This window comes from Pholis gunnellus (assembly GCF_910591455.1).
Source record: "Pholis gunnellus genome assembly, chromosome: 5".
In the NCBI taxonomy this organism is placed as follows: domain Eukaryota; kingdom Metazoa; phylum Chordata; class Actinopteri; order Perciformes; family Pholidae; genus Pholis; species Pholis gunnellus.
This window is the reverse complement of record NC_136531.1, coordinates 28,494,125-28,520,823: the sequence shown is the minus strand read 5'-3', so window position 1 is coordinate 28,520,823 and position 26,699 is coordinate 28,494,125.

The following is a 26,699-nucleotide window of genomic DNA, read 5'->3' as shown; positions in this document are numbered from 1 at the left end:
CTGCTGGAAACAGCAGTGTGAGAGAATGGGATTCTTGATCCAAATCTCCTACAAGCCTCCTTTATTACCTGCAGTTCAACCAATGTATGCCGGAATGCAGAGCACATGCATACTCAAATGACTATACTATGTTCTTGTTGTAGATTATCTTCCTTTATTGCCTTCTGTTTCTTGAATTACAAATAAGAAAAATGTCCACATGTTTTGTTGTATTAGATGGAGAGCATGAAATTAAATCCAAAAGATTCAGAATGACACATTTTCACAGTTGAGGTGAGTGAGGGAGGGTGTTGTTAGTATTACAGCAATTCAACAGTGGGCAAATGGATTTCAGTGTCTCATTTAGCTTCCAACAACACATGTTATGCAAAATATTCAAATGCTGTTATTAAAGATCCACTTCATATGTCCTGTGGGTGGTATAGAGCAAAGAGCATGCACTCATTAATACAATTATCTCAATAGAAGAATGAATGCATGTGAGGACCATGAATTGATCTCTTAACCTGTATTGAGCTTGACAGCACTAGAGATTCATCATCTCATGACCATGAATATTGAAGCCCAGTAGCGATGCAAATTGCATCTACAGTATATTGGAAGATTCTGCACCTCAACATTTACGTCCAATGCCAACTTTGGTGCCAGTGCAGGAATAAGTGTGCAATATTTATGTAGCGAAGTGGAGTCAGGGAGGTGGATGAGCATGTGGTATGTCTGACTTCCATGGAGGAGACCAGAGTTTACATATTGTGATGGACCTGCAATAATGTCAGTTAATTAATGTTGATGTTAGTGTTAATTAATGAACCGTCACCCTAACCCTGTCTAACCTTTTCCAAGCATAATGCCTAACCCTGACCATAGCCCAAATACTGCAAAAAGTGAGTCTTAAAGAAATGTGAAAAACATCGGCTGAACATTATCCAGGTTTTTGCAGAATTGCCCAATAGTGAAGTTCTCGTCAAGCGGTTGCATTGCAATATTTAAACCAACTTCCATGGATATCCATTAGTTTTAGTTACCCTGTTACCAAATTGTTGGAAGGGCTGACTGAGCAACATTGCCAAGTTGATGTTGCGTTAAAAAATAACAAGGACATGATCTTAAGCATTGTGCTGGTTACAATACACCAATTTTAATATGGCTACTTCAATGCCTTTTAGCCAACTAACTTACAGTTTGTGTTAAGCTTTGATGATGCAAAACAATACCATCCAAATAATCAACGGCCAGGTGGCACCAAGGCTCTAGAATGGAAAGAGCCAGGGGCTCGCTGAGTTTGTCCTGAGCTAGTGTGTTATGTTGTTACTGTTATGTATAAGTTCATTGTGACTTGTGACTGATTGTGTGCTTGAAAAAGAAAACTAGTTAAGAGTTCCAAACTGGATGTAGGATAATTAAATAGTGGATTTTGCCACCACAGGGAAGGTTTTTTCATTCATTAAACTGTTATGAGTTACAGATACTATTTAAGAGATGTTCCATCCTCCAGTGGCCTTGAAGGCTGATTGATTGATTCTACTTTGTTATAAGATTCCAGAAATCACTCAACACAACACCAAATAAAACAACTTCACTCGCTAAATATAGTATTAAACAATTTTTAAGAATAAATTATTGTAAGATGGGATATCATACTGGAAAACAAGTTAAGATATCCATTTTGTTTGCGGAAAATTAGTGTCACTGTTGTTTCTGGCTCTGAGTGAATGATATTTATCACCCTCAGCCAGAACAATTCCTGGCCTATCACAGAGGTGGAGGTCCTTTAGATCCTGTGCACACGTAGCTGCATGAAAACACAGGCTAATGGTGGTTGCTGGCTGCAACAGCTTCCATGAAAAGGATGCGAACCACAATGATTGAAATGCAGAATTTAAATTGATGTGTGTGGTTAGAGAGCAAACACAAGCACAAATGACATTGTGTAAGGTGTTGCATTTTAAGCAGACAATAAGCCAACTAAAAGCTCACATCAAATTATGACAATATAATCACCAGGCAAGTAATAAAAAAGTATTAACATTTAATAATACTTCTCTCAAACTGTGCTCGTAATGCACTTATGATACCTTGTAATGCCTTGTAATCTTTCTTAATGCCAAATATATAATGTTTTTAAAAGACTGCAACAAATGACAGCAGGAAACTCAGGGGTAGTTGAAGTATACAATAGCAGACACAATGACACACAATGGAGGACAGTACATTAAAGATGCAAAGGCTAATGAAAGCAGTGACCGACCAATATTGTGATCGCAGTATTTTGGGGCTGTACCTTCACCTGTATTGTACTTTGCATTTTTGGTGTCACCTAAATGTTTCTGTTGATTTGTCTATTTAGTTTGTCTGCTGAACACTTCTGGCTAGGATGCTGTGTAATTGTGTATGAATATTCATGGTCCCTAGAGGATTAACCCTCTGACTATTTCTTTAGTGGCTCATCAAATCTGATGAGCATGCCATGAAGTTGGGCATGTTCATTCTCCACAGCCTGAGCTTTCCTCTAAGCGCCTCCATCTGGTCACATTCTGGTCTATTGCATACAAGATATCTCATATTCCAGTGAGCCAATTGTCATCTAAGCAAACTGTAAACATTCTCCCAAAGGGATAGAACCCCTGATTGTAATGATCCCATTACATTTAAATGGTTCAAACTACAGGACAGACTTTAACTACCAGTAAGGTTTTTACAATTACAGAATCAGTAGTATGTTCAATCCTACACATTCATTACATTAGCATTACCACCGCAAAAGCTAACGAGCAGGGCTTTGTAGATTAAGTGTTTTCTTTTCTACATACTGATAATATAATATGGTTACCCTAATTATTTATTGGTTAAGTTGAACTTAATTAACTGTTGGCTAAGAGTGATTGATCCACAAAGCATCGCCAGATGTACGATAATTATCATATTTGTATGAGTTGACCATTTTATCATGCTCAATCATGCTCAATCATGGTTTTAGTCTTTGCTGTGTCACTTTTATTCATTTCGTAATGAGTCCAACATCTTTGTTTCATCTCTTATCACAGGACGTCTTGCACATGATTGGTGTACTGTAGGCTATGACTTTGCTGAACGTGACTCGAGAGCACGGCTGCTCATTGCTCATTTAAAGAGAGTTTGCAGGAGAGATAGCTTTGAATGCACCAGTAAGCCCAGTTATTTATTTAGATAGGTGGCTTATGGCCGATACCGTTTTTTTTATGTAGAATATGAACAAGCTTCCATTCGTGCTTGTAATTGTCGGACTGATGGACGAATGGTCACACACCACCTTCCACTCATCATAGCTATGTCAACTTGCTTGAAAAGAATTGAAAATAAAACGCTTATTAATGTTTGTTATTCTCTATTATAGGTTGAGGCCACTTCAAATGCTTTAAGTCTCTTCAAAAGTTCATTCAGAATGATTCACAGAATAAATCTATTTACACTGTAATGGCCTAATTTTTCTTCAGCCGTTATTCTGTGCTGTTTTTTCAGCCAGTACTCACGTATATAGTACTCATGTACATAGTACTCATGTACGGGTCAAAATGCTGCATTTTAATTTTAAGTTAAGCCACGAGTTCTGAATGACTCATGGTTGAACTCTAATGTCAATTTTTAACCTGATAAAAAAATTCTACAGTATATCCAAAATATCACCACTCACATATTTTTTTATGACAGCAATATGTACTTGATGCAACCGTCCCTATCTAAGACCGGGCCTACTGTTTTCATTCACCTTTAATCATGTCACTCGGGCCATTTTTGAGTATGTAATCAGTTTGATATTATTTGATGGAAGCTGAGATCTGTTTTTCTTTTGCTTTGCAGATTCTTCTGATCAAAGTTGAAGTGCTGCTTCCCGTTGTGATGAAATAGAGCCAGAGCCTCACAGCATTGGGTAACTCCGCTAGAATTCCCCAAAAGACTCAAGAAGAGGTATGAGTGTACAGACACAAACATATAGACATGTACACACAGTTACTGTGATGGTTGGCAGCGACTACATTGTCTAATGGAAGTTGAATGCTGAGCAACGGCTCTCAAATTGGAAAAATCACTTTTCATGAACACTACTTTTTCCTGCTACACAGAATACTACAATGGTAAACACAGTTATATGTCATCCCATATCAAGCACACGACTCCTACTATATTTATGCTTTTAACATATGAACACATTTGCTCGGTTGCTAACTATTTGAGGAGGGCAAGTGGGACAGAGGTTTACAGCACAAACATTCAGTTCAGTTGTGTAGAACGTTGCTGGTCATTTTTGTGGTCCTCTTGTACGGAGGAGTGAGAACCCCGCTGAACATCGGTAGAAAGACAATGGTCCTTTTACACATGCTACTCAAATACCATTGATGAAAATGTAGATTATAGAGCGATCAGACGAACATGCTTGTTCAGAGAGAAGTTCCAGTTTGTTTTTGGATTTGTTTTAGTGGTTTAACCAATATTTTTTGGGACAGAGAGTTTTCTTACAACCTGCCTGACTGAGGCGGCTGTAGCTTAATTAATCGGTCGTCCTCTAATCAGAAGGTTGTGGGTTCGATCTCTGCACATGTCAAAACGTCCATGGGCAAGATACTGAACCCTAAACGTTTCCTGTGAATGTTTTTCGCTCCTGATGAGCAGTGTGGCACCTTGTGTCGTTGCCTCTGCCACCAGTGTATGAATGGGTGTAAACCGTTTTAAGTGGTTGCAATGTGAGTGCAATGTGCAAAAGTGCAATGTGAATACTGTCCATTCACCATTCATGTGTCCAGAGAAGAAATTGCTCAATCAGAGTGATTAGTAATGGTTTGTAATGTATCCATCATCAATTCTTACATCCATTAATGAAAGCACAAGCGTAGATTGGCTGCTCTAACAGTATATTACCCCTATAAGCCATGCCTGACCACATGAAGGTATACAATGGCGACATTGCAAACACATATTAATACCAGGTATAAATGTAATCATGTGGAATCTAGATACGATCTCGATACAAGATGCATTTCAATCCATTTTCTGCAATTAAGATGGTCTAAAGGTCTTTAAAAGAAATGCAATGCCCCAATGAATCTTTACTCAGTAGGATGTGAGAGGTTGGAAGAGACACAGTTGCCTACCAACACACAAGTTGTCCACCAATGAACAATTTCAGTTCTGGGCATGATGTCACTGCCTCTGTCTGGAACAATGACAAATTCACAACTCCATTGTGTGCTAGAATGTCACACAGTTCACCTGCTCTGGAACCTCCTTCCACATGTCGTTATTTTGTGAGGTCCTCATGTCTCTGCATTGGCCATATGTGACTGGGCTGTTTGATCAATGCAAAGTCTCTTCACTGTCTGGAAAAAAGTGTGTAGTCCTTTGACTAATATATTTCTTTGATTCTTATCAAGGTCTTGGCAATGCATTTCCCATCTCCAGCTAATCCCCAGTGTTTGGAATATATCACAATGCACGGCAGTCAATGTTTCATTAATGTGATCTAACACATATATGAGTTGATGAAGTGCCAACAATACTTACCAACTTTAGGAAGCTGAAAGCCCTCTAAGTATCATGATTTCAATGGCTCACAGACATTAATGGATTTATCGTCTTCTTAATATTGTTCTTAACAGCAAGACGTGAATTCATGATGTACTGAATTTACACTCACTTTACTGTTTGGTTCAGTCATGAGCTCAGGCAGGTTTATCTCATACTGTGTGAAATGTATTGTTCTTTGAGGCTGCGTGACTTCAATCAAAATATGAATTCCTCTTTTATTATCCATGCCCATCAACCGATACACTCCTTTTACTAATTACACTTAAAACAATAACACAACAATTATGATTTTTTAAGATACATGAATATGTTTAGTACTATAAATAACATCTGATGTGAACACATCTAATTAACTATGAAATCCTGATCCTCTCTTTATCATCTCTGCTAATCTTTCATTTACAGACTCCACTCTCTTCTGTAATTCTCTGCTGCTAATTTAGATTCTGTCCTTTCTCGCTCTCTGTAAATAGCTTCATTTTATTTCCTCACTCAGGAAACCTGCTGAGAAGCAGTGTCTCAAAATGAGCCAGGCCTTTGAAAACTGACCTTCTTTAACGTTTGTTACATCTCAGCGCACTGCTTTGCTTTTGACTCAAACTTTTGAACTCAAATGTAACTAAAGTAAAAGATGTTCCGTCAAATAGTTGTATAACCTTTTTTTGCATGCCATTACATCACACAATATTATAGTTAGGAAGTGAACAGAATGGTGAGGCCTTGTAAGGTCATGCTGTTCATCTGCTGAATGGAAGGGGTGGGCCAATTGTGCTTGTCAGACTCATGTCTTCTCCAGCTTCCTTTCTCTCTCTACATAACTCTTTCTCTCCCTCAAAGCACTTCACATGAGAAGCAAATGCGGTGCCTTTCAGAACCATCATTAAAAAATCATTATCATCTCTCATCTCTCCCTGACCTTTCACTCAGTAAGCAGGGCATTCATTTGCAATCGAAAAGTTCACATGCATCTATCAATCGGTCCATCAAACCATCTAAATGCACTTTTAATATGAAAAAGAAAATGTGTTGCCCCGAAGAATCTGATCAGAAGTTAAGCACAGTATATAATGCCATATGTGATTGGTTCTACAGTTCATACTGCAGGTCTTGGTTTGTCAGTTTTTGAAAGATGTTACAAATCAAATTGACAGGCCCATGAAATGCACTGGTTTCTATATTCATTTATGTATTTTTTTGCTACATTTTAACCTCTAAGAGTTGCAATGTTAGTCAGCCCACAGACTATCAGCTATGTAACAAAATAATCACGGCTCAAACCCATCTCACAGTCTTCTTCAGCACATGGTGCTGCTGGCTGAAGTCAACCATGGGCATGCATGTTGTTAAATTGTACCGCAGGTCTCGGTTCAGAGGTGGTCTTTGCCGTCTGAAGTCGAATGTTCTCTTTGATCTTTCTCCGGCCAATCACTGACTCCTGGTCAAAGATTTTGAAACGTCTCCCAGTTTGAGCCATGAAAAGTTCAGCAGTCTGTTGTTCACAGAAGCATCCTCTTCCTTACTGATGAGATGTCGTGCTCTGTGAAGGAGGCTGGCTTTCCTGTACACTATGGCCCAGGTATTAATGTTCGCTAGAGGATGAATCCTAATGGCTGACTTTATGAAGTCAAGATAATCTCTGACATCTTCAGCACTTAGAAACTTCCGCTTGTCAAGGTTGTTTGGTTCCGATATGCTAAATACTAGTAAGTTAGCATGGCAGCATTATATATTTTGCTTTTGGGAAGTCTTGTGAGAGCTGAATTTAAAAGCCATGAACATATTTAGATAAAAAAACAATGAGCCATTAGATTTGTTTTTTCAAGAGCAATAAACCTGTTATATTAAAATAGAATAAATTGCTCATTTGAAGTCTAAATATATTGAATTGTTACGATGCATCTATAATGTCTTCTCAGTCTCATTCTTTCTTCATTTGTTCCTGACATTCTCCTGCCATGTTCTCCTCTGGCAGCCATGTTACTCAACATCATCCATCAGACACTGCTGGGCAATTAGTGCGACTATTAACCGAAACTAGAAGTATTGATTGATCTGTTGCCGCTCACACAGAAAAGCTCCTATTTCTCATCATGCCACTCCATCGCTCATTCTGTTTTCTATCAAAGTGATTAATATTATATTAATATTAATATTGGATAATTAACCTATTCAGTTTCTATTGATTGACTCATTGAAGAGTGTCTCACTTTGTGGCATGTTTGGATGATGCCTGAAGGCTTTTCTGTTTTTACTGGAGACCACTGTTCCTTTCTTATTTATGTTTTACTAATTCATATATTAATTGCGCTGATTAAAATGAAGCAATCTGTTTATTGTTATGCCTAATTGGTTAGGGTTGTATTAATACATCAATTTCCCAACACATCAGCCCAGTATTGACCTTTTATTAATTAATGTCAGGTCTGTTCATTGACTTCATCAGAATATGATGGATGAAGTTGTAAGCATTCATAATCTTTGGATGGTAGGTTGATCTAAATATAGAAATGGAAATGCACAGGACTCACCCGTCATATTGCAGCAGTACCGGCTTAGTTTACCAGCAGCTTAGCAACTGCTTAATCACTGTAGTAGAAACACAGCTTGTGAATCAAATCGCACTGGTAATACTACTAACAAATGTTGACATAATAGCTGATATCAATTATTCATTTACTTCTATTTTTATTCAATGTTTATTTCATCATGTGCTAGTACAAGAACCTTGAATGTTCAAGGAAAACGCCTTCACAACACATAAGATAAGCTGATTCAGCGTGTTTTTTTGCTTCATCATATATAGTATATATGTCTAATAACATGAATATAGGCTATACTGAATTGTAAAGTACAACAAACCTGCAGAATCACCAAATGGTAGTAGGTGAGGCAGAAGGAGGGCAGTAAAAAAGAGAAGACAGGGTCATTCAAATGATTGAAAACTAAAATGATCACAGTTGGATTTCTGACACACGTTTGCATTGAGGATCCACAGGAGAAATCAGTGTGAAGGAATAGAACACTGCATTTTACAAATCTGCTGTTCTCAACACTCACTTTTTATAACCATCATCATCAGCTTGAGGTTGCCGAAACTGAAAATATCATCACCTTATGTTTTGAGTAATTAAGATACTATACAGCTATGCACCAGTCTAGCATGTAAATGTGACATAATAGAATACAAGCTTTATTACAGGAACTGGATCGATTTTTCTTTGTAGTTCGTGTTTTATCTGATATCTGAGACAGAATTTAAATATTACGTGTTATCAGTTAATGTGTCCATCCTCAATTCTTGGTAAACAAAGTAACAGTAGTGCAGTCCTCATGTTCTTTACTGATCCAGCAAGTCAATGGCTGCTTGTTCTCTCACTTTCAAATCTTGGTTTTCTGGACTTTGTGCGGATTCTCACCACAGATCTATTTGCCCTTCAGCATTGAAGTTTGACTTCATCCTCACACTTCTCCCCTCTTCTGGCAGAACCACACTCTTATGTACCTCTGACTGCATACTCTTGTCCTCTGCTCATTGGTCATAAAAGGGGTGTGTATTATCACATAATTGATGTCCGTTTCTTGATTGTGTAATAAGAGGTCTGTAAGGGTGTACGATGGGATCAGAGTGACATGAGGCTGTTATTGGCCTTGTTCATCATCAGATGTCAGCCTGTTAATGTGTCCAACCTCTGGTAGGATGGAGCTTCCTCCTCGACCACGGCATCAATAACAGTCTCTACCACTTCATAGGAAAGTTCATTTTCTTTGAAAATAATCTGAATTCATTCCATGTTGTTGCAGGGATGAAATAACCAGCACGTCCCAGAATTCCACCCTGATTTGATTCAGCCAGTCGTGTTTAGTTTAAAAGCTTTGCTTGTTTGGAAAATGATGAACAAATGTGGAAATCAGTACTTACAGTTTGTTAACTCTTAAATATATTGAATGAACAATAAACAACTATTGCCAAACATAATAAAAATAAACTTCAGATACTATGAAAAAAAAGTACATGACAAATAATGTAAACTTTACCTCGTGCACACATGTTTTGTGTTTCATTCAATAGCTGCTTATTGGAATGTTGTGAGAATTTGAGGCTGTCCTAATCTTAGTTTGTCCTTCTAGGATTTCCATTTGGGCTGTAAACACTCAGACAGTGTAACCCCTTTTTCATAAGGCTGAGAACATTTTGAGGTGAAATCATAATATATATAACTGAGGTTAAATGTAAACAAAATATGAATATGTGAATATTGTTGAAATGCAGTGTGGAACTCATACGCCTTTGACCTTGTTATCTGTGTGTTTACGATCCCCTGTGAGATTGTTTCCCTTCACTTCAGAAATGCTGAGGGTTAATTATTTAGATGTTGGACAATATAAGAACAATACATAGACCAAAGATGTAATGAGCAATGATGTCATGTCATTGTTCAAGTTTTTGAAATTTTGCATTCAGCTGCCGCTGGGAGCTGGTCAAATCCTTCAGGACAGAGTGAGCCAAAAATTCATATGTCAGATGCCAAGATCAGTTTATATTTTCATGCTTTTTGTATAGTGTTCATACAAACATGTATATCTCTTACTTTTGCAATAATTTGATTTTTCATGCAGGCAAAAAAGGGAGGAAAATGAACTGGGCCTCAATAAAAATCACCTGTCATTTCCATTTTCTGGAAACTAGCAATGCAACGCTGTAGAAAATATGTCACATTTTGAATATAGTTTCTAACAGTTACAAACTGGAAGGTTTCCACATAATAATATGGTTTAATGAGGCTATTTTTAACCTGTTTTCATTTCAGAGATGATCTTATGCCCAAGGGTGGGGGTGTTTTATATTTACAAACATATACAAATACAAAATACTCCACACAAAGAATACACATCTTTAAAATACCCCAAATACAAAATACTCCACACAAAGAATACACATCTTTAAAATACCCCATGGTGAGGCACGAAGCAAAACACTGATCTCAGTCTCACTGGAGCCTCTCATTCTAAAATTGCTTCGACTGTAATCTGTTCAGGGTAAAAAGTGTGGCCCAAATGGCTGATATTTATGTTCATGTACGATAAATGGAATGATGAATGCCACTTTTATCTGCTGGCTTGGCGTGTGTTTTCCAACAAGATGATGAATGGCTGGCATTAGACGGCTTCCTTAAAAGGGCTCTCTGGGAGAATCCGTTGGCTCTGATCGTGAAATCACTCTGAAAAAAAAGACTCCTGCAGACTGTGAGGGAAATGGTGCTTTATAGAACCACCACGGTCTGGAAAACCACTCTGAAGGGCTTTCCTCAACATTTGCACTACGCAATAACGTTTTCTTTCTTGTTTTTATTTGTATAGTTTAACGAAGTTGTTAGTTGTGTGCATATTAAGGAGAGACACCTCAGGTGAATAGATATTTATACTAGATATTACCATGATACTTCCCTAGTTGATTACGCTCATTAAAGCAATTCTTTTTCGTCTCACACGTTTTCTGAAATGATATGTTTGAAATCCAAATGATGCATTATTTTATTAGATATGTGCTAATTTGCAAATATTCAATGAACAGAAATGTGAACATTGGATTCAGCCAGTTTCAAAACGCTGTCAACAGCCTTCAAATTATTATTATATTTATTATTAGATAATGAAATTCTGTCATCATTATTATTGTTATCATTATTGTTGTTATTATTATTATTATTATTGTTGTTGTTGTTATTTACTCGTAAGGCTTTTCAATTTTTTATTTTCCCCCCAAAAAGGAATGACATGATTATGATGTTCTATATAAACTTTATATAAACATTAAAACCTGCCCATGAAGAGAAAATGAATATCATGATGACTGACTCTCAACACCAAGCAAGTACATCAGCAGATGTTGAAATGAATCTGAGATGAAAAGTGAAGCGAAGCTCTCCTGACTGTAAACTCACAGAACGGTTATTTGGAACAGTTGTGCATCTTTCCCTCCGTGTTCTCCATGCTCAGGTCAATTTAGAAGAAAAGGAATTCAACGCGCTGGTCAGAAGTTACTCTCATTGGCGCCTCTCTGTCGAGCTCCACCAAACCATGCACTTACCAAAAGCCCACTGGTAAAGAGCCATTCAGCCCATATCTCCCCAACTTCCCCCTTAATTAGGTGATCAATTATTAACACACCAATAAAGTTCCTGAATAAGTAATGGCGTTAAGGCTTATGTGGAGTTTCAAACCCACTGCCCAGACATTTAGTCTAATATTTGTTGTTGGTGTCTGTCGAGAAAACAGTATTGTTTATTGGCTGAAACATTAAGGTCATTTTAATTTAGATCTTGTCATTTACTTTAGCCAAGGGAACCGTGTTATTAAATGGGATTGAGGGGCTGGTTTGTCACCAACAAACTGACAGGACAACAAGAAAATATATGAAGACTGAAAGTGTGGAGGTGGTGAGTGTTCCTGTTTTCTTTCTGGCCTTTTAACTCTTGAGGCTGCTTTTCTGCTGAGCTCTTTATGTCTTTTTTTAAAGAATTTGTAAGACTGCTAATTGTATTAGTTCGAACAAAGTTTCCGCCTGAGCTGGTCATCATTCATTTAAATAATTAACTTGAGAACTGCATCACTAATAACAGTAAGGCCTCCAATGTAACCTCCAGTCAAAGTACTAGTCATGTGATTGAGGGCTGTAGTATACTATCGAGCGTTTCAATTTCATTTTTAGTTAATGGACCAAATTGAGTCAGCTGCAACAACCTAAATGTTTTTTTAGTTAGTTTTTTATCTTTATTGTATGTATCTTGAAACAAGAAAGTGATTTGTAGGAGTGTTAAATGGGGCCAGTAGTCCATGTTTTGCACTCCTGAGCAATCCAACTTATCCAACGTACAAATGTGTAATTGTGGCTCTGTGTGTGGCTCTGTGCTTGCATGCATGAAATGTGTAAATGAGTTAGATCTCCCCTGCATACAGTAAGTCATTATAGTTTTGTTTGCATTTATTAAAACAGTACCCTTGGGCTGATCATTTCTGCGGGATCATAAAGCTGTAAGCTCTCACTGATTTACACTGAAATATTTAATGGTCACATCTCTGTGATATCGTTGTCATCACAGAGGTATTGCAGGATTTTATTCTGTTCTAAATCCTAAATGCTTGATGCAAAAACACAACACACACCAGTGGACATAGCAGCACACTCTCCCTCTGTCTTATTGCATTAGATTTTGTGCAGACTTTTTAAATTTTATTTCTGCAATTACAGATGGAATTTATGAATGTTGAGGGACATTGGCACATTTTTTTCTTCACAGGCATCTTGTTGTTTTTTTTCCAAAAACTTTACTCTCTTTACCCAAATATAGATAAAGACACATCTTATACATCATGATTATGAGGTATTGTATCATTATATTAACTGCAAATGTGCAAACCTGCCAAAACAAATGTGCAGTGGTACTGCGCGCGGATCGGGGCGGAACACCGCCGTGCGCGATACAGAGAGCAGGGGAATTGAAAACGCGCGACCATGTAGTGACAGACATGACATGACGGCGTGTAAATAAATTAAGCACAAGTACTCGTCCTTCAAGCTCCCGTCTCTCTGCTCTTCTACTTCTTCTACTCTTCTACTTCTACAGGGTGCGTGCATGACAGCTCTCATCTCGTTCGCCCCCTGGTGGTTGGCTGATTCAGGAAGCGTTTGATTTGATATGTAGCAGAGCACGTATTTTAAACGTCAATATCGCAGACGATCATGCTCATTTAATCGTGGCAGCCAAAATCGTGATCGCGATTAAAATTCGATTAATTGTGCAGACTGAAAAAAAATCATAATGCGTCTCTGGTATTGTTCAGGGGGCCGGACCAAATGTGGAGGTGGGCCGTATCCGGCCCGCGGGCCGTAGTTTGGGGACCACTGCTCTAAGGTCTCTCCCTCTTTTCTCCCCGTTAAAGGGTTTTTTGGGGGAGTTGTTCCTGTTCTGATGTGAGGGTCCCGGGACAGACTCATGTGTGTACAGATTGTAAAGCCCTCTGAGGCTAATTTGTAATTTGTGATTTTGGGCTATACAAAAATAAATTGAAATGAATTGAATGACATATATAACATATCATTTGTTTGGAGTAAATGTTTGAGAAGGAAGTTTATGTGCAGCAAGGTTGATTGGAAGTAATTTGATTTAGAGTCTGTATTTGACAAAATATTACAATGATTGTGATCCATCCATTGGTGGGTCGTTGTAAAAGCAACGGTTCAGTCAGCCAGAAAACAGGCCGAATGTCATTACTGATACGTTAAAAGCCTTCTGCTGCATCAGATTGTCCTTGTTTTTAAAACCACTCCTATGAATCTCCTGCGAGGTTCATCTCATGTGATGAGTCAGCTGCTTGGCAGTGGAAAAATTGGACGGAAGCCGCTTCAACTTTGTCCATGATTATACATTTGCTTGCTTTATATTTGTATCTATTTTTCCTGTATATTATTTTATCGCAAACTATTAAGAATATACAGAATTAAGAATATACAGAATTGTTGTAACCCGGTGTTTGTTGCATACAATATGCACAAAGAGAGATAAAGATCTCATTCTAAATATAAACTTTGAAGAAAAAGTGTGGAGCTGGTGGTAAAAGAGAGCCTTTTCATGCACTGTACTAAAAGTATGATACGGCCTGATTAAAAACTGTTTACTAGTTGTATCATTCTGTGTGGGGACACAATTTATTTTGTCTCACTTGTGTACATTCAGTTGGATTCCCCTCTCCTTCACACCCCACCAAAAAACCCTCATCCCATAATAAATAACCATCATTTTTTTCAAAGAGAAAATAAATTAGTCAGATCGTGCTGTGTGGAAAACAAGTTGCTTACCGTGAGATGCTTTGAAGCCAAACTGTTTTTATCTCTGCACCCGCTTGCTTTTCTTTTCTCACCAGTCTATTTTCCTCACCCTTCTTCTGCAGTTTGTGGGTTTAAAAAAAAAATATATATATTTCCACTTTGGCATGTAGGGTCATTTTGGAAAAAGCTTCACGTGTCAATTAATGGACATGAAAAAAAGAATGACTGACCTCCCTGTACAAAGACTGCTTCATCGATAATCATTTCTTTTAACCATGAGGGCCGGATTTTGTCTGACCCTAACCCCGACCCTCAGTCTTCCCTTAGCTTACCTTACTAGTTTTCACCAGAGGTGACAGATCTGAAAACACACACAGGGATCGTTTTGGGAATTGCCATCTGTTGAAGAGGCTGACAAACGACCCGTTTTGTTGAGAATTTGCTCGACATGGTACTTCAGAGGAATAAGTCCAGCCACAGTGTGATTTGTACACCGGCAGTCTGCTACGAGATCCGACCTGACTTTGCATTCCTCATCAGGCTGACTTGTTCATTTGGGAGAGGAGTTCCATCTGCCTCAGCCATCACAGCTCTTTCATCTGGCTCCCGCTGAGCCGTAATAACTTCCTCTTCTCTCTTGATGTTTCCTCGCTCCCTTCACACCTTTCCTGCTCTTTCCTCCCTCTATCTTTCCCTCTCTGCAGTTCTCTCATTATTCCTTTCTCTTTTTCTATCTTTGTGTTTCTTACCCACCTCTTACTTTTAATCGTCTTGAATTTGCCTTTGGATGATGCTCTCCATGGTTTGATTGCCAATTATGGGCATTGTTGAACACAGCCCTATTTTCCCATCAATTTCATTATCTTTCAGATATGATTTTAGCATACTGCTTATGTTACTTAGTTCAGCAGGACAATAGCCAGTGCAGGTAGCGGAGTACAGTTGTACTGAACATTCTCTCAGTTAGGATGAATGAAAGGTTCATATTTTTAAGGGGCTTCAGATGAGATCTGTTGAGCTGAAGTTAGGGTTAGGGGTTAGAAGCTTTATCTTATTTTGCCCCCGACTGCAAGGGAAACAAGTCCTCAATGAAAACACCGTCTTTAGAATATATGCTCACCTGACTTTTTTATTCAAGAGTGAATTACAGAAACATTTTATTTCCTTCTGAAAAGAAAACAATAAGTAAATGTGAAACATATTTAAAGAAATACATATGTGTGGATACCAGTGGTGGGCCAGCATGCCTTCTCTGCTGGCCGAGACAGAATCCCAAAGTCATAGCTATTTTATAATTTAATAATTGTTCATGAATACACTACATGTATTCTAAATATTTTTCCCATTAGCTCATTATCTCATTGCATAGCTACTGTCTTCCTCAGTAGAGTTTTAAGTAGAGCTTTTATCTAATCAGATTTCTCCCCTATGCTGTCTCACAGTAAAATCAATCTGCCTGGAGGCCTTCAGAATTACAAGTGAATCCATGTGCAGTTTAAGTAAATGGGGACGATATTCTTGATTGTCATAGTGTTCAACCAATCAGATTTTTAGTTTGACATGTTGGGCGTATTCTTTGACATGTCAGAGCTGCTAGCTGGCCTACAAGTACGTCAGCACTAACATGCGGCTTGATTGTGGGCTAGCGTGACTCTTAGGAAGTTAGCTAGCAGAAGTTTGTAGTAGTAAGAGTTAAAGTTGAAAGATATGTAAGACGTTTTTACGTGACATTACTTTTTTAGCGTTTTGGCATGTTGGGCGGTGACAATCCCAATATCTGCTGCCTCTGCCGAGCGGACATTTTCTGCCCTCAAACGCATTAAATCTATTCAAGAAATACAACTGGGAAGGCTCGACTGTCATCACTGGCGTCTTCACTGGACTTCTTACTGGAACTGAACCGCACCGATGTAACGTTACTGTACAACCGTGGGATTCAACTTTTGTAATCAAAGAAAGGAGGATGGGCTTTGACTTTAAATAGTGAACAGCAGCTTTGGTAAGTGAACTGCTGTTTTTACATCTGCAGTAGCATTACTACTGTGTTCATTTTGCTATGGTGTCGTTTTTAATGATATTGTTAATATCGTTCCCTCTGATGCGAATAATATTTGAATTGGTGCCCTCAAGTGTGTGGCTGGTTCTTGTGAGTTTGTTCTTGTCATTGAGTTAATTACATTGATTTTGACTTTATGCATTGCCCGTTCATGACGAAGCATGCTGTTATGCTGGCGTCATAATGAGGTTATTAGGAGATGGTTCAACTATAGTAGCACTGAAGGCCCAGGTATAAAATACACGGCCCACCACTGGTGAATATATATTCAGATTGAGCTCAATGATTGCCAGAACACATAAGGTATGTATTAAAAGGACAATTAACTGGCATCTGCATGTGACACTACAGTAGACAACACAGAAAGATCTTTACCTTTTGTAATGAAGCCCCCCCTGGGCCGCACATAACAGCAGGTGCCGCTGGATGAACAAAGAGCCCATAACAGATACCCAGGTCACTCATTCAATGGTATAGGTAACCGTTAATTTGGTAGCTTCAAAATATAGAGCTGGAATACTGAGGGAAACAGGACACAGTATTTCATTGCGTGATACAAATGTGGATGTGCTGCAATCATTAGCTCTGGCTGTAACAGTTGACACCCACTCTTGTTCAAAAGAAGGGACTGGGAGGCGGAAGCGCAAAAGTATTTTTCAATTGTTCTGAATAAATGAATGTTTTTAACAGACTATATGCTTATAAAAGCAGCACTTGCTCCCAATTATTGTGAAAATGTTATATTGCAGATAGAGGCCTATTAGCTTTCTGTAGCTCATAAGTCAAAAAACGCTGTTCACCAAAAAGTCCACTTCAGCAGAATTTGAATTCCATCAGTGTTAAAAAAAGAGATGTAGATGTAAAGTGTAGGCCGGCACAAAAGTCACACAATGCCAGAAAGAAACTTTTTAAGACTTCAGTAGCTGTCTGACCACAAAGCGATGATCAACTGTCTTTGATCATTATATAACTGAAGCAGGAAATAGCTTCCAATCGTCATGCCTGCATGTCTACATTTATTGACAGTAATGTGACATTTAAAGTCGTCTCAGAATTATCCATGGAAATTAAATTTGCCAGGAGCGAATGTGTTTTATTTGAATGTGCCGATGTGATGTCTTTTTCAGATGTTATTTTGGCACGTGTTATATTTCATTGTATTGAGTGACTTTGTAAAATATGTGGTAACATCCTTTTTATCTTTGCATTCTTTGGTTTGCTCATATAATCAGCTTATTTTATGGGTTTGACTGTGAGTCCTTAGCCATAGAGAGCTGTAAAGTCAGTCCCAGTTCAGATAGGACAACGTCTAATACGGGTTGAAACCAGGTCCAAGCTCAGGAAAACATTCTTAATACACACTCTTGTCCTCCTCCGTCCGTCTCTCATCACTCAACAGATTTGTGCTCCAAATTCCTTCTGAATGCTGTTCATTGGAAACATGATCGAGGTGACAAAACAAGACAACGTGGTATTTTGTAGTCATTAAGAGTAATTTCATAATCAATAAAACACTTTACATATAAAGAGACCCACAAGTGACAAACACCAAACTGATTGAGTTGTCTTTCTAATGAAATTCCAATTCATTGTATAAATCCACAGTAAATGTCTCTTTTGCTTCCTTTGTATTTGCATGTCTTTCCCGGACACTCTGTGTCTCAATTAAGAGTCATTCATCTTATTTCCAGATAGGAAACACTACTCAATGAAATGATGTAGGAAGATATGTCCTATTTCACATCATTACATGTACAGTCACATTCATATAACAGCCTGCTCTCCTGAAAATTCTTCAAAATGTTTTAAGGGAAACACATTTTCTCCCTGATTACATTTGTTTCAAATACGTTCGTGTTTAATACTGTTACATTTTTTTTCCTGAAAAAGTCATTGAGAAGGCAGTTTTATTGTATGGGAACGTAATTTTGTATATTAAAACAAAAAATCTGCAAATATGTTGAATAAAAACAAATTGATTCACATAAAATACAACTAACAATATTTCCCTTGTAAATACATTTTCCTGTCTTATTGACATTACATCTAATGTTAAAGGCGTCACTAGCTGTTACAAGCCCACAAAGAATTATCACCCAACGCTAGCTGCTCCGAGACAAAAAAAGAATAACATGCTGACTGCAGGTAAAACTGAGCTTCCTGGACCCGTTTGTGTGTGTAGCAGACACACTGCTGGTTAGGCAGTTAGTGCAGTAGCCTCATACAGCAGCGGCTAGAAGCAGCAGGCTCAATGTGCAGCATGCGAGTTGGCATGACAGGCATGATTTCCAGAAATTAACATTTTCTTATATCTGGGCAAATGGACAGCTTGTTTTAAAATAAAACACAATAGTTTAAATGTATTAATATATATAATTTGATATTCACTGTATTTCAGAAATAAACTGACTGCCGTACCTCAGTAAATTAGTGAAAACAAATTTAACAGCACTTTGGACAACACATTAACAATAAAATCTCAATCTCTAACTTATTTCAATCGTAAACCTTTTACGTGCTTGCACGTGCACATTTGTGTTCATGTACATTTGTTGCTCATAACTTGGGTTCAATATAATGTAGTGATGTTCTCAGCAGAGTTTTCTCACCACTAATGAGCTTCATTTAGCAAACACCCAAACAACAAAGTGGTTGTGATTCCCACCTTATTACCTGACTTCAGATAAATCGCTCCATGCAAACTATCTCATTTGTTGTCTTTGACAAATTCTAATTGAGAACAGCCTCTTTTAATACACCCTGGCCAAGCGGGATTGGGTAAGGGGCGCTATTCAATTATGAAAGTTTTCACATTGGTAATTAGTCAGGGCTGTAACGTATTGTTTTATGGCCTTGATTGTGCGTCGAGGTGGGAATGAGATGCTTTTAATGTGCGCGCTGAGAGGATTTTGTTTGTTAATGCACTAATGTCTGTAATGAAGCTATGCAATCTAAAAAGGAGAGTGGATGACAAAGAGACTCACTCACACACACTCCCACACACACACACACACTGCAGAGGCCAGAGTATTTTTAAGAGGAGACATGTTGAAGCCAGTACATGGCTCATCTGCTATCTAAGAGGCGAGAAGAGGGATGATTTTAGCATCAATGTAAAAGGAATGTTGGTTTATGCGATGGATGTATTTAGAAAAGTCATGTAGGTGACCTTGTATCCAGTATACAGTCAGTACGTAGGAATGACCAATCCCCACCTCTCTGTCCAAATACAGTATATAATACATGTTAGACTCTGTAAAAAGGCTCTTGGATTAAACCGTAGTAATAAGTCAATTAGGTTGAGAGCTTATTTTCTTCTGGTTTTTTTTATAAATAAAATGCTCAGATTACAATGTTCTTTTCAGACGAAAAGAAAAGTAGCTGATATTTTCTTTAAGTTGCACCTTAAAAAAGATGATGAGAAAAATATGTATTAATAAATGAGATGAAATAAAAGGTTATAGGTTGAAGAGTCTGAAGTTTGAATACGGTCACATCACAGCCCCTCAAAAGCAGCTTCACTCTGTTTTCAACCCCCTGGTTCATATTCTTCATTTATGAAGGGCCCAATATATCTTTCATTCTTTCAAACAGCAATTAAACAGGCTTTTAGCTGTAACAGGATAGCTTTCCCTTTTACTTCTCATATTTTATTCAATTATTTGCTCATAGGTCTTTGGTTTGGAGTCCACAAGATAACAGAGAAGACATAAAAAACTGCTTTAATTGGTTGTTTTATTAAAACACAAAATGTAATGTGAAGTGAAATTTTAAGGACATAACGTTATAAAAAAAAAATTATATATATATATATATATATATATATAATTTTCATTATAAAAAAAGAAAACCAGTTGAGTTAAATGTTTGTGTGTTAAATTAAAAAAATAAAATAAATCCTGCACCTTAATTTAATGATCTCTGGAGCAGTGCCAACTGGTTAATGGTGATTACAAATGAATAAAGAATGCCGACAGACAGGAGAGGAGGAAAAGAAACAACAAAGGATCCTGGCTTTTATAGCTTTTACACTCCACGCTTTGCTTACATACATCGGTTGTTTGCATATGTGTGTGAGTGTGTGTGTTTTTGCACCGTAAAGCAGCGTACCCTGGATCCAAAGCTCGACTGTGCAGTGTAATCAACCTGAAGTACTGGCATTTTGATTTAATTTACCTTCATAGAGAGTATATTTAAGTAATACAATACAATAAAATAAAGATTGTCCATGGATTTCTGACGTATTCAGCAGAGTGACCTGTTTTGTGGGATTGTTCAACACTTATCATTTCAGTGTATGACAACATCATGAACCTGTTTGTAGCACGCTACAAACCCCATCAGTTCATACATCACAATGCTCCTTTTTATGCAAGTGAGAGAACAACCAACAATATTTGCTTCTTTTGACAATATTCTCTAATTTATTTTACATAATAAAGAACATCACAGCACTTGTTCTGAGAAAATGTCGCTTAATTCAAACAATTTTTATGAAAGTATCTCATTACATTAGCGGAATTTTCCTTTCAAGTCTATTAAAAGTAGATAATAGTAGAATACCATGTGCAAATTACCCAAAGCCGACAGTTTATAAGCTCTAAATTTCACAATGTCCAAGGTTTACGTCAATCAAAAGGAGACTAAAATTAGCCATTTATTATGTAAAATATGAGGATAATAATACTGAGAGGGGAAAGGCTCCTATTTGTTCCATTACTACAAAATAAATAAGACTTTAAGCCTTTTCATGATTCATCAGAATGATGAGAGATTCCTGTAGCTTCCTCTTTTCATATCTTCCACTCATATTTTATTGCACTTGTAAATGCCAAAGTGCCATGTCTCCCGCTCTCTCTCTCTCTCTTCCTGACAATCCCACTTAGTCCTCATGGCTCATTACCAGCAAACCCAACTTAATCAGCCCCAAAACACAGGAAAGTATGGGTGAAAGAAGACGGGAGAAAAGAGGAGGGGGAAGGCAGAAAGAGAAAAGAAAACAGGCAAATGCGTTGATAAGGTCTGTTTAAAAACTGTTATACCATGCTGGCATTTAAACCCACCATACCCACAAACCCTTTGACTTTTTCACAACTATAATTACCATTAATGTGCAATGTTTTTTCAAGTGCCGTTGACCCCACCAACAATGTGGTGTGCAGCTTAATTGGCCGGTCATTAACGAGACAGAGGTCAAGGGTGACAAAGCAATTGAGGAGAAGGAGGTTGGGGGAGGAGGATGATGAAGACCATAGGGGGACTGAGGAAGATTTATTTATTTCATCAGGTAGTCTTTTTCAGATCAACAATAAGTCATCATCCATCGAGTAATACAATATATGTCAAGTAAGATGATATCCCCCTTCTGCATCTACAAAGACGAGACTACGAGAATCCAAAAGCCCCGCTGAAGGCTTTTATAGGGGTTCAGTGTTCATTACAGGCCACACGAGACTGGACAAGATAATGACAATGTGGTTTTTCTTAGAGCCTTCTACTGTAATGTTAAAAAGCAATTAGTAAAGGGCTGTGGGGTTGTAAAAATCAGAACAGCTTATCTCCTTGAGAGAAAAAAATGTGTTCAGCAAATTTCCGAGCAAAGTTAACAATTTGACCAAGAGGGTGTGCAAAGTGTACAATCATGAAGTGTCCCAAAGGGAAAGGGTTCATCCTCTGGAGAGCATGAATTTATGTAAAATGCATGACTGTCTATCATGTTTTTTTCATATGTGGAAACATTTTCCCCGATGGTGACATGAGAGGAACTACGGAATATGGAAGTCACCCAAATAGTTGTAGTTACATTACATTACAGTCATTTAGCAGTCGCTTTTATCCAAAGCGATAAAAGCGTTGAGATTCTATCACATTCATACACCGTAGGCACAGCTACAGGTGCAATTTTGGGGTTAAGTGTCTTGCTCAAGGACACATCGACATGTGATCGAACCGCCGATCCTCTGATTGAAGCACGGCCCTGCTACCCACTTAGCCACAGTTGACCGCTAGTTCACCCTGTGGGACTGTGAATATCCACAGCAGAGGTTTGATGGACCAGAAGACATTGCTTTCTTGAGAAAATGTGTTTCTCAATTACTTACTGATTCTCATAGGCTGCCTTCACACTCACTTTTCTACAGACAAAGATAATATAGCAGTGTATTTAAATTGGGTTCCCGGTGCAGTTCCCCTTCTGTCAGTTTATTGGTCACTATCTTTTTATTCTAAAGAGGATTCTATATATCTTCTACTGATGCTGTTGCTAATCTTCTTGGTGGCCGTCAATACACAAAACATACATGGGACAAGATCTATACAGTTAAAAGAAATAGCGTGAATATTATTAAATAAAACAAAATAAAATGTCTGATAACACAGACAGTTTAAAACAAGACTTTTAAGTAAAAGATAAGTCAAAAAGAGATAGAAGTCACATATTCACACTACACCATTTGAACTATATATATATATATATATGTATATATATATATATATACATATATATTGTATATTAGTTCAAATGGTGTAATATTACCACTGTCAAGTTACACAGGTAACACCATAAGGATTGAGTAATTGCTGCGATTCAGAGCGCCTCCCATGCTTGATTTTGTCATGGTCTAACTTTAGAACTAATAATGAAAGAATTATTGATGGCAGGAAAATGTATAGTGTAGCTGTGAGAGGAGAAGATATAGAAGAAGAGGACAGAGAGGAGAGGAGGAAGTAAGGGAATAGAGGTATAGAGCAGGGAGGGGGGAGAGAAAAAGACTGGAAAGGGTAAAAACGGTTCAGGAGACAACAATGGAGCAAGAACTATGGATAGAGGATGAAGAGGAAGACAGGAAGAGAAAGATCAGATAAGGTAAAAGAAAGGTAAACAAAATAAGATGGAAGATGAGTGCACACACTCACACACCCCCACACACACACACACAGCGAAACACACCAGTTGCTGTATAACAGGATTAGTGCGCTGCTAGAAAGGAGAGGGAAACCTCAGAGACACAAACACAAATTCAACCACACACAAAGCAGAAACATCCATTAGCAATGGACACGCATCTCTCTCACTCCTCCTTTCACTCTCTATCTCACAACAATCACTTGCTTGCCCTGTCTGCATGCTTATTAGTGCATTCTCTCTCGCTCTAAGTCACACTCCTATAGTCTCTTTCCCACTGACCTGAGACACCAAGTCTTGTTTAAACGTGCATTGTATATATATATATAGAGATATATATATATATATATATATATATATATATATATATATCTCTCTATATATATATATTTATACATATTAACATTTTTATTTTGGTAGTGGACTTTCAGATTAGATAAACACAATAAAATGTCTTTGTAATATGTATAAGTCTTATTTTGTACCTATCATCCTCATTTGATACTTCAGAAAAAAACTGTTTTGCATGAGGCTAAAGATTATTATTTTTTTCTTTCAAAAGCGACTGATGCACATATACACCAACTTTATTCTCTTCTGTTTTACTCTTTGAATGTGTAGATTCCTTCTATCTGTAAGTCAAGTAAATGACTGCTTAATGAATCCTGGTGCTGATAGTTTTGCCATGTTGGCCTTCATTTTTAATCATCCTTACAGCTTTAATTAACACAACCTCATCTTTAGTCTTTCACAGTGACAGACAGTAGTATCAGCTTTGCCTGAACACGAGCAATAAACACAAGAACGACTGTTTTCTGAAGTCACAATTCCTCCACTCAGGATGTCATTTACTGCTCCGTTAGAAAATCAGGAACCATCACCTGAGCTTAATCAAAATTTTGCCAGGCTTTAAATGGAAAACATTTCACAGATTGTTCCGGTATATCCCCTTTTAATTAAGAATGTAACGTCTTATCAAGCGCCAGGGTTGACAAATCACCTTAAATATATTTGTTACACTTTGAAAGGAGTTAAAACACTTCTTAGGCTGCAGGCACATTTACAGACCACTTCCAGATAAATTGGGGGCAGTTTGTGTTGTCTAATCCTAAATTAGGATCTTAATTTTGTGCGTAAGTTTAACAGTCTACAGGGAGGCTTTGCCCTTAAATTGGAGAAAAATAAAATGTAAAATAAAAGACGGATTGTGTTTTTTCCCGTTCTATTGATCTTGTGCCAGCTGCCTACAAGGATACAAGGATACAAGGATACAAGGATACATGGATACGTTTCTTTTCTTTCTGAATCAAAATCTCTTTTTTTCATTCATTTATCTTTGCAATTACATTTGTAATGCTTTTTACCCCACAACCACTTTCTCAACTTTTCAATACGCCTTTAACACAACACAGTTGATGCTGTTTCGGACAGTTAGGAAATCCATTAACTCAAAAGCAAAAACACTCTCACAGTAACACTCCGACAGAGTAGCACACAAATGAAACAAGGGGTCATACGGTTACAGTTAAAGGCTAAGCTGCAAAGTGTGTTTTTGATCGTTCTTAATGTTATTGGTTGACTGAATAGAAGGAGAGACAAAGTTCTGTCACCATATGACTGTTTCTTAAATGGAAGGACAGACAAAAGCCCAGTTTTGGCGGTACTTCTGGCAGAGCAAAAGACATGAAAGGCCAGGACCATACAGTGCTAAAGAAAGTGCTTTACAAATAACAGGATTTCTAATTTATCCAGAAATAACAGGGAGTACATTCAGTTAACACAGTTTCTTTTTTTCTATCATGTCTTTCTACACAGTTTCCCATCAGCTGAATGTGGATAAAGAAGCACCAAAATATGTAAAGACAGGAATAGAGAGACATGCTTCAGATGTGAGGCATATGATTGATTTTAGGTGGAGAAACAGAAAGGGAGGAGCTGGTCTTGTGTTTATTTATCAGACCTTACATTTTACTATTTTGGTAGATTTTTTGAAAATGTGTTTGGTTTGATTTTTGAGAAAGAATACCATTATGCTGCTTTTGCTGCGTAAGGTTTTAGATATATCATTATTTGTCCTTAAGGAGGAAATTATTTTCCTCAGTAGAGATGCACACAAACCATAAACAAGTAAGACATACAGTATTATACAAAAAGACAAAGACATGGCTCTACACTCACCACAGACTGGATTTTGTGTTACTTATTTAAAGTGCGTATGGCTGTAGGAACCTTTCTGCACATATATGCAGTCTGTACCTGCATCCAGAGGGAAGGTGGGCAAAGTGCTGGTAGAGTGGATGACCTGGGCCATGTGTGATTGTGAGTGCTTTGCAGATCAGGGATGAGGTGGCAATGATTGGATAATTTTGGGGTAGTGCTCACAATGAGTTTGCTGGCTGAATGCTAAACCATTACATTTGTATGTAGTCAAGGCTGTAGTTCAAGTTGTAGATCAATATATCTTTTAGTTCTTCAGCTACAAAACAAGGATGAAGCAGTCCAACAGTTGAAGGAGATGCCGTATGTTTAATGATGTCTAATGGGGTTCATGTGAATGGAAAAGTGGATAGCACCCCAAATCAAACCCTGAGGGACGCCACATGAAATTGGAGTCGAGTATGCAGATTAACTGCCAATAGTGACTGGGGACAGCTTCTATTATAGTTTATCATGTTATTGTTATTGAGTATTAGAATGACTTCATTTACTTTCAGCCAACATACATTAAGAAACAATATCAAGGTCATTATGCACAATTAAGACAATAAAAAAAGAGATACAATGATTATGTGTTATTTCTATTGAACCTAATTCAAAACTATTGTTTTTCCACATTAGTGCCTCAGGACCATATATGTGTCTTTCATATTATGTTTCCGAGCTAGGTTGTTATTGCTGAGTTTGATAGCAAGTGGATAAGAACACTAGCTTTAAAGCAATTCATTTCTTGAACATTGTTTTTATATATATTTTCTACTGTGATCCTTTTTAAATAGCAGTTCAGTAAGAACCTAAGGGATTAAAACCAAAAAAATGAATGAGATAAAAAAAATTGCAAAAGCAAATTGTCCTTATATTTAGTTATTAAGTTGATCATAGAGGTTCATGCAGGCAGAGTTTTCTGACAGGATCCACATGCTTGAGTTTACAATAGGTAGGCTAATGGTTGTAAACGAGTTCTGCACTGAATAGTGCAGGTGAAATGGAAAACTCACAATTAGAAATGATAGTTAGTGAACAATAAATCTGGTTTCATGACTTAAATAAAGATATATGCTTATGAGACATTTCCTTATCTACAATCCAGCTAAAAACGTGAAATGTATATATTAAAATGTATTATTTTACATATG